Genomic DNA, 10,414 nt, shown 5'->3' with positions numbered 1-10,414 from the left:
CATTGGAGAAGAACTTGCATTATAAAACTTTAGTAAAACTGTACCCTGGTATCAGGGCTTGGGATTTCACTCCATCCATTCCTGGGATGTCATTATGTCATAAGAGCAAAAAAGCATCTTAACATTCTTCAAGCCAGACTCAATGCACTACAGTTAATTTTCTGATAAACCATGAAGAAAATTAAGATAGAGATAAAAGAAAAAGGTTAAGTATATACTTTGAAATCTTGAGAAATTTTCCAAATAACAATAGCCTGGGGTCAATTGGTGGAGTAGGAAGATCCTGAGCTCACTTCCTCCCAAGAAACATCCCAAAATTGTAACTATGTATAAACTATCTCTGAAAAGCCTCACAGAGATGTATATGAAGAGCAAATATATGTTCTAATCATAATCGCTCAAAACTGTAAGGTATCAATATATCCTTCAGTTTGTAAATGAAAAAAATAAATGTATGTGACATCCATAAAATAGAGTATTCCTCAGCAATAAATAGGAATGAGCAATGAAAAGACATGAATGAATCATAGATGATATTGTTAATCAAAGAAGCTAATCTGGAAAGACAACATACTGTATGGTTCCATTAATATGACATTCCAGAAAAGGCAAAACCATAAAGACAATAACAAGCTCAGAGGTTGTCATGGGTTGGAGGGGGTAGTTAAACAGGTAAAGCATTTCTAATATTTCCATTTACATATATTATAAATATGCACTGTATGTTGCTTTTTTTCACATTGTTTATGCTGTCTCTATGGTTTCACTTCTGTGTTAAGAAAATTTTCCCTAGGATAATATCCTGAAGTTTGAGAAATTTAATCCTCTGGAATTTTTGTCTTGTTTGAGTTAGTACTAACACTTCTCCCAATTCATATAAACCATCGTTTGAGTAACTTTATTAACGAGTATATAATTTCCTCATTTTATAATTTATAATTTTATAAATTCAAAGTTTATAATTCTACTATGCCATAAATTAGTCACTCATTTTATGTGGATCTTCTTCTCTGGATGTTTCATTTGCATACTTGTTTATTTTTGAGGCCTTTAGAGGTAGGGAATACTCTACTGCAATTTTGGCTCTGTCATTGAACATTTTATAGGATCAGGGAACTTTCGTCATTTGTTAAATGATGAAAATAGTAATATGTCTATATTATATTTAAAAAGTAATTCAAATTAATATATAGAAAAACATAGTTTAGAACCTACATTACAACAGCTATTAATAAGTGATGTTTCCTCTTAGCCCATTGTTTTTCATACTCATGGTATATTTGACTCTTTTTATTTCACTCTATTTCTTGTATTTCATTCTATTTCTGTATTGGGATCTGTAAATAATAATGTGCAAAGAAACCCAAAAAATGTATGTAATACAAAAATGAACAAATTTCTACACAGTAATTTGTATTCGGGATTTTTCCCCCTCATACTTCAGGTAAGTCTAATGTACAGAAAATGAGTATTACAGAAACTAAAAGAGCTTGGAAGAAATAAATAGGAGGACTGTTAGCCTAAAATTTACACACAGACATAAAGGTTAAATTAATAAATATACTAAATGTTGTTTAAAAAGGCATTATGACAGTGTGGGACAAGATAAAGGAAAAAACAGCTAACGATTTGGAATTTTTGATATTTTCTTTTGTAATGCTGTCAGTTTTTTAAATTATGTATATGAAGTCATGTCACTATCAAATGATTTTAAGTAATTTTATCTTCCTCATAAGTGTTAAACATTTTCAAATATATATGACCTTTTATTCTACATTTAACCCTGAACTGTTGTGTGTTTTTCCCTTTAAAATCTGTATTGTCTTACACTTGTATATTAACACCAGCTTAGACAGCTCTGGTGATGCTAATGATACTAGATAAGAACAATGTTCACTCCCCAATGCCCCTGCCTGCAGCATTCCACACATATTATGCATGCATCATTAGCAGTTTTCCAATACTAGTATATTAGAAATGTCCTGGATTCCTTCTCCTTTATATCTGCATCTTTAGAGAATTATTGTGTTGGTTATTATTAATAATAACTTCAGAAACCAAGATGCTCCTAATAACTAGTAAACAGAAATTTTGCCAATTCTGTTTTCCACTTACACAGAATACTATTAATTTTCCCTGGTGACTTGCTCTCTAGTATAGCAGTACCTTCTTTTATGTTTCAAATTCTCTTACATAATGATGTTGAAAAGGCCGAAGGGAATCATTTGTAACAGTTGTATTCCCTTACATGCGAGAAAGTAGCAAAATAAATCAACAAAGCAAATTTGTACTAATACAACTTCAAATAGCTCTTATGAATGATGAAAATAATGGCATGGGATTTAAAGCGACTTATCTTTATAATGACTTTTCTTACAGGAATTCTCACACCCACCCATCGAGCTAGAATAGAAGCAAATTCATCTTTGAGCAAACCTTTTTTTCTTTAGCACTTATGCCTATGATTTAGTAAAGGTCCTACTTTATGGCGTGCATTTTTACATGTAAAATTTTATTTTCTAAAAAGGTTCTCTACTTTTTTCTGTTAAAATCATGAAAATCTTGTTTCCCATATCTTAAGGAATCAGTATGACAAATGGCATACAGAGGTATATCCTTTACTATATCTTTTATTCTCAATATTGCTTACACTATTATGATTGTGACTTATTCCAAAAAAAGAACATGCATGTACATGTTTATTTTTATAATCGTTGGTTATAATTTGTTGAAGTGTACGTATTACTTGAAATAAATATGCTTCATTTCCCAAGTAGTGATTAAAATTTTTGCATGCAAAGCAGAACACACTATGCTAATTGAGTCCCTGAACCCACATTAGAAGACTACAGCCAAGTTTCCCATGCCAATGTTTCTCAAAATATATATGTATATATTGTGTTCCTCAAATATCTGCATGGCCTTCTACCTCACTCATAATTCACTGACTCATTTACTAGCAAAAGATTCACAGCATAAAGCTCCATGGCCATTCCCAAACTCACTTCAGTTGATCTACCACTTGTTCAACATTTCTTATTTTTCTAGCAAAGCCTCCATTTCTTTATACATTGACTGCATGTTCCTTAATATGCCAGGGGGCTGGATTGTGGGAAGTTAAAATGATATTTTCATGTCTCAGTCCTATTCTGTGAAAATAGTCCTTCTTAAATACATGTTATAAAGTTTATGCAATTCCCCACATTTTTACTAATTTTTTACCTTGTCATGTAAATATTCTTGATCTTCTCCAGGATAGTAGTCTGAGGTAGTTGGGATGGTAGAGTTTGCAATGAAAATCATATAATATTTTAAAAATTTTTATTTAGTACATAGTCACTAACTATCTACCATGCAATTAAGATAGCTATTAACTAGTACAGCAATCTGTCGATAAATGTCAGAGAAATCGTTATTTTGGAAATTTCTGATATAACAAAATAAGTCTTCTGTCTCACAGATATAGAAACTAGTCATACATTTGCTATTTACTTTCTGTATGCATACATTGAGTATAATGTTTGTCTAGGACTCATACTTCTCTTTACAATAGTGTTTTGCCAACAAAATGTCTTACTTCATTATTGTGTTTGTCAATTCATGACAGCCAGACATTTAGCAATTCTTTCAATAGACACATCTATATATATAAAAGCCTAAGCGACTGGAATGCAAGAACAACCAGAACGACCACTATGATGTGCACTGACCACCAGGGGGCAGACGCTCAATGCAGGAGCTGCCCCCTGCTGGTCAGGGCACTCCCACAGCCAACCTCCTGTGGCCAACTAACCTCCTGTGGCTGGACAACCTCCCCTGGCCCCTCTCCGCGGCTGGCCAACCTCCCATGGCTCCTCCCCCTGCCTGGCAGGCAGCTGACAGCTGGCAGGAAGGCTCTGGCCAGCAGCCTGAAGGCCCTGATCGGCCCTGATTATCAGCCAGGCCTAGGGACCCCACCCGTGCATGAATTTCGTGCTCTGGGCCTCTAGAATAGTATAAACTGTACATCAAAATTTCACATAGTAATTAGTATATTTATTTAATATTTGCATATCAATATTAGACAACTAATTATGATTTGGAAGTGAAATTTTTTAAAAGTTTTTTTTATATTTTATGTGAGAACATTGATATTATGGAGATAAATGTTACATGAAATAAGGAGGTTCATAAAATATAATATGGTTGAAATACATAGAATAAATATGGAAATATATATATTATAAACCCATGATAATAAGCAGAAATATTTAATTGTAAGTCTCATACATATTTAAGGGTGAGAACAGTTTCATGTGTCCTAGCTAATTATATCACTGACTCAAAAGTCTCATGATTTAGGCCAACATCAAAGAAACTGTGGTCCAACAATCTCTAAGGTATAAGTGGAGTAAAACCTACTGATACCCGAAAATCTATTTTTTCTAAATGGTGGTTATGACGTTAAAACTTTATTTGAGATGTTAAAAATAGAGATAATTTCTCAATAACTTACCATTTAGAAACAATGAATTTCCAAACTAGGATGAGCCTAATAGAGGATGGTTATAGCAAATGTTTAGGTCATCTGAAACAATGTCCCAAGATAAAAGGCTATATAAGCCTCCCTGAAAGTACCCACCTCACATGCCCATGCTATTCCTTTTCACCACACCTTGTAACTTTTCCTTTTCCCTAAATTAAACAGATGCTGGAAGTTTTGGGGAATTTTCTCCTTTTATTTATCAGCTATTTCTTACCAATATCTCATCTGGATAAAAATCAAATTTGTCATAATTTTTAACTGAGTATAACTGTATTCTGTGTTAAGATTGAATAATTTACATATGGACACTGTAGTGTGAAGAGTTACAAGCTCTTTTAGGACTCTGGAATTTTAGAACACACTCAATTACCATGAATCCATGAGGGCTTACGACCTTAGCTGTTGACAGAGGCACAGTGAGGAATGCATGATTAACAGTATCAGAACAAGTCCTGATAACTTAAAATTGAGGCCGATCTGAACTGGAAAAGAATTTCAGGGCAAATGATACTGATAGAAATGAAGGTGGAAAAAATGGTGTTGAGAAATAAATATAACTGACCTCTGGATCCTATCAAAACTTCTGATAGTTGCAAGAAAGAGCTTCTGACCAGAAGGAAGGGTCTGTGTTTCATTGGCTAACAGAACTAGGATTTTATTTTACCAAACATTAACAACCATCTAAAATAAAACACATTTTAAATATTGAGCTTCCTTGAATGTTTTATCTACTAGCTACAAAGAATTAGGAATAAGTTTGTAAATGTAGAATCAATAAAATAAAAGCACAATATATAAAACTGGGTTTGAGTGACTATAGGTAATAATGATCGAAATAACTTTTGTGAAGTGCTTACTTTTATTTCTAGTTATGGTGAAATGCAGACTTTCTTAAAGCATCTTAGTGCCTATTATACATATACGTGTGCAAATATATGTGTAATATTATATATTTATAAAATTATCTTTTAAAAATGTATCTAATTTCATTTTCTCCTAAAGTGTAGAAAGATGGAAATATAATTTCACTCACTCCAAAAATAATTTTAAAAGACAACCATAAAAACAAAACAAAACAGAATTTTTCTTAATCCCTTCAAAAAGCTAAATTGCAAGGGGTGTGGGTGGCTGGGGAGAGATCAATGGGGGGAAAGGAGACTTATGTAATACTTTTAAAAATAAAGAATTTTAAAAAGTTATATAGGACTTAAGAAAATAAGATATTATAGTACTATAAAAATATATCATGAAGAAATTAATTGAAAGGAAACTGGAGAGGCTATATTAATAGAGGCAAAGCAAGCTTCAGTTTAAGGGTAATTACAAGAGATGAGGAGGGATATTGCAGACATGCTTGAGTATTTAATGCACCTAAGACTACAACTTCAAATTACATAAAGTAAACCCTAATGAAATTTAAAACAAGACAAAAAAACAGTCCAGCAAGTATAGCTCAGTGGTTGAGCATTGACCAATGGACCAGAAGTCACTGTTTGATTCCTGACCTGGGCACATTCACATGCCTGGGTTGTGGGCTGGATCCCCAGTGTGGAGCCGATCAATGATTCTCTCTCATCATTGATCTTTCTATATCTCTCTCCTTCTCCCTTCCTCTCTGAAATCAATAAAAATATATTTAAAAAAAAATAACAGAACTAGGCAAAGATCCACGATTATAGTTTTACACATCATACCCCCTCCTCTTTTAGTAACTGATACAACATATAAAAATTCAGCCAGGATATAGAGTTTGGAACAACACTACCAACCAACTCCACCTAATTAATTATTTTAAGAACAAAGACTCCACCAAACAGTAGCAAATACACATCTTTTCAAGTACAAAGAGTTCCTGTATATCTCTCAGCCTTTTCACTTATACTTAATAATCTGACATTAACATGGTATATTGTCCTAACTAAAACAAATGTTGCTGCATTATTATTAACTAAACTCCTCACTTGATTCAGCATTCACTAGATTTTTCACTAATGCATTCTTTATATTCCAGGATCACATTGCATTATTTTGTTATTTCTCCTATACTAGCTTATAGAAGTTTCCCTGTTTTTCTTTATTTTTCATTGACCTTAGCTGTTTTGAGGAATACTTTTCAGCTATTTCATAGAATGTGCCTTACTTTGGGTTTTTCTCTTATACTAGAGGTCTGGTGCACAAAATTTGTGCACTGAGGGGGTGTGTGTCCCTCAGCCCAGCCTGCACCCTCTTCAATCTGGGACCTCTCTGGGGATGTCCAACTACCAGCAGTCGGACATCCATCTCACAATCCGGGACTGCTGGCTCCTGACCACTCGCTTGCCTGCCTGCCTCATTGCCCCTAACTGCTTCTGCCTGCCAGCCTGATCACGCCTAACAACTCCCCTGCCAGCCTGGTCGCCCTCCCCTGCGGACCATCTTATGGCAGCCAGCTTGTGACCACATGGGGATGGCTATCTTGTGTGAGTGTGTGATGGTCAATTTGCATATTACGTCTTTATTATATAGGATTCCTATTGATTAGATTGCGATTACAGGTTGTTTTTGCTTTTGTTGCCTGTATTTTTGGTGCCATATCCAAGAAAACATTGCCACAGCCAATGTCAAGGAGGTTTTTTCCTATTTCTTTGTCTAGGAAAATGTTTTAGCTTTTATATTTAAGTCTTCAATTCATTTTGAATTGATTTTATGTATAGTGTACGGTAAAGGTTCAATTAATTCTTTGGCATGTGGATATTCAATTTTCCCAGTACCATTGGTTGAAGAGTCTAATCTTTTCCTATTGTATATTTTTAGCACCTTTCCGAAAATTAGCTGGTCATATATGCTTGCATTTATTTTTGGACTTTCCTGTTCCATTGGCCTATATGTCTGTTTTTATTGCAGTTTCATGTTGTTTTGATTGCTATAGGTTTGTAATATAATTTAACATCAAGAAATGTGATTCTCCTGACTCTTTTCTCAAGATTGCTTTGACTATTCCAGATCTTTTCTATTTGTTTGTGAATGAATAAAATAGCAACGTTATCACTCAGTGGAAAACAATGCAAATATTAGTAATTTTATCTTCTGAGGAAAGGTCTCAGAACTAATTCCAAGTCAGTACTCCTTCCTTATCATTTTATTTGTGTTGGAGTTCAAATATATAAACATATGGTATTGCCTTACCCTAGAAATTCATTTCAAAAATATATACACTAATATGAATTACAATTTAGCCCTCATTTTTATTTTTTATTAAATTCTCAGGTGAAAAATTCAAATGTATAAAAATACTTATGGAGTTATCATTTACCTTTACTTCTCCTCATTATAGAACTTTTGGATATATTATTATTAACTTTCTACTGCTTAATAAATTCTCAAATTTTTCCTCATTAATTTTACTGTAGTGCCATATAGACTACCACAGTGGTCTACTGGAAATTAGCTGTGGCAAAGTCTGTCTGAACCAGATGCAGAAATTTAGTGTGGCATATGGATAATTTTTCAAGAATATAGTTTCATTATATGTATTCAATGCAGCAACTCTTACCATTCCACAATAATTTTATTTTTATATCAGTTTTTCATATCGAATTTTATGCCTTGGATATGTTGACTGTAATTTTTCTCCTTTTTGAATCTAGATAGGTTATAAATCAATAATTAAATTGACAATATCACTTGAAATTATCAAAAGTATGAGTGCTCTGCAGTGACTACATTACTCAATTTTACTTATTTTTTGGCTGTGTTCATTCCTGTAATAGATCTGTGATTAATGCTTTATAAAATTTGATCAAATTGAAGAAATGGGCAAAGACTACTTAGGGGAAGGCAGTGAAATTCACTTCTAGATATAAATTGTCTATTAATGTGAGATTAAATAGAATTATTTCGTATGAATGAAAAACTACTAAGTAGACATGTATGTGCCTGTGTATTATCATACTTACAATACAAGCCTGATGAGAATCTAGAGATGGCATAATAAGGGAGTTGTGGTTTTTATCTCAAATGTCTAAATAAATGCCATCCTGTTTTATTTTTAAGGAGTTATTATTTGTTTTTATTTTGCCACAAAAGGCAATAATGAAATAAATAAAAAAGTAGGATAAAAAATGAAAACTTCCAGGCTGGAGCAACAAAAGGAACAGATGCATAGCCATAAAAATGCTTTATTTTAAGGGCTAGGGTTTTACTCAAAGTCTATTATACTGTGTCTAATACAGAGTGGGATTTAATATGCTATACTTTCTTCATATAATATAGGATCTCCGTTGTATTTCAAAATATTGATTAAAATATTAAATCACTCAATTTATGTTCAGAAGTTCTGAACATCTTTTTTAAATAACTGTTTTGGCAAATTTCTTTGACGCATTTCCAGTTGCCCTATTGCTCACTGTTTCTTTCTAGAAATCCAAAATCCTGTTTTTATAATTGTATTCATATTGGTAAAAGACAAGTGGACAAAAAAATAATTTTCACTTGTAATTTGTGGAGTCATAAGCATCTCTTATAATAATAGATCATTACTTTGCTAATATGGATTGGGTTCAGTTACCAACAAATTTTATAGTTATGTCTGATGAGATTATATGCAGGGTATTCTAAAAGTATCCTGTAGGCTCTTTGCTTTATTTCTTCATTTAACTTTTTATTTTTTCAGTTACAACTCACATTCAGTATTATTTTTATTAGTTTCAAGTGTATAGCATAGTGGTTAGGCAGTCACATACTTTACAAAGTGATCCCCTGATATTTCCAGTACCCAGCTGGCACCATACATAGTGATTGCAATATTATTGACTGTATTATCTGTGCTGTACTTTATATTATCATGTGTAGTCTCTTCACTTTAATAATCTCAAAAATACAAATGCTGCAAATGTACCATATAGAAATTGTAAATTTATTTTATACTTAATTTTAACATTGAATAAAAAATTTTAAATTAATAATTTTTTTTTATTTTGAGAAATTTTAAGTTTATGGGAAAATTGAGCAGAAAAAAGTAGGATAAAAAATGAAACCTTCCAAGCTGGAGCATACAATGGAGATCCTATATTATATGAAGAAAGTATAGCATATTAAATCCCACTCTGTATTAGACACAGTATAATATACTTTGAGTAAAACCCTGGCCCCTAAAATAAATACAGTACCTCCTCACAAACATCCCATAATTCCCCTCTGACTAACATTTTACATTAGTGTGGTATATTTGTTACAATTAAGATAATATTTGTACATTATTTTAAAATAAAGTTGATAGATTATATTAGGATTTATTTCTTGTTATATATATTCTAAGGGTTTTGACTAATATATAATGACATTCACCATTACCATAGAACAGAAAATTTTCACCACTCTGAAAATGCCCTGTGTTTCACCTACTCATTTCCCTCTCCCTTTCCCTATACCCTGGCAACCAGTATTTTCCCTGGCCCCTAGTTTTGCCTTTCCACAGTGTCTTATACTTGAAATCAGACAGTATATAGCACTTTCAGATTAGATTCTTTCACTTATATACATCTAATGTTCCTCCATATCTTTTCTGGGCTTAACATTTCATTTTATTATATTATATTATATTATATAATACAGAGGTAATATGCAAATTGATCCCCATTCCATCACACTGTCACAAGATGGCTGTGCCCACAGTGGAGGCAGGGTTCCCATAACAAGCCATAACAAGCGATCAGCAGGGACCTGAGGCTGCATGTAGCTGGGCCAGGGAAGGAGACTGAGGCTGTACCCACTGCCCAGTGGGTCTTGACATGGGACCTCAGGCCACGCCCTCCTCCCCGGGCCAGAGGACCTGAGGCTGCGCCCCTCACCCCGCACCAGACTAGGGGACCTCAGACTGCACCCCCTGCCCCCGGCTCCAGGCCGGGGGAC

The sequence above is a fragment of the Myotis nattereri genome (genome assembly GCF_964212035.1).
Source record: "Myotis nattereri genome assembly, chromosome: 12".
Classification (NCBI taxonomy): Eukaryota; Metazoa; Chordata; class Mammalia; order Chiroptera; family Vespertilionidae; genus Myotis; species Myotis nattereri.
Note: the sequence above shows the minus strand (reverse complement) of the source record.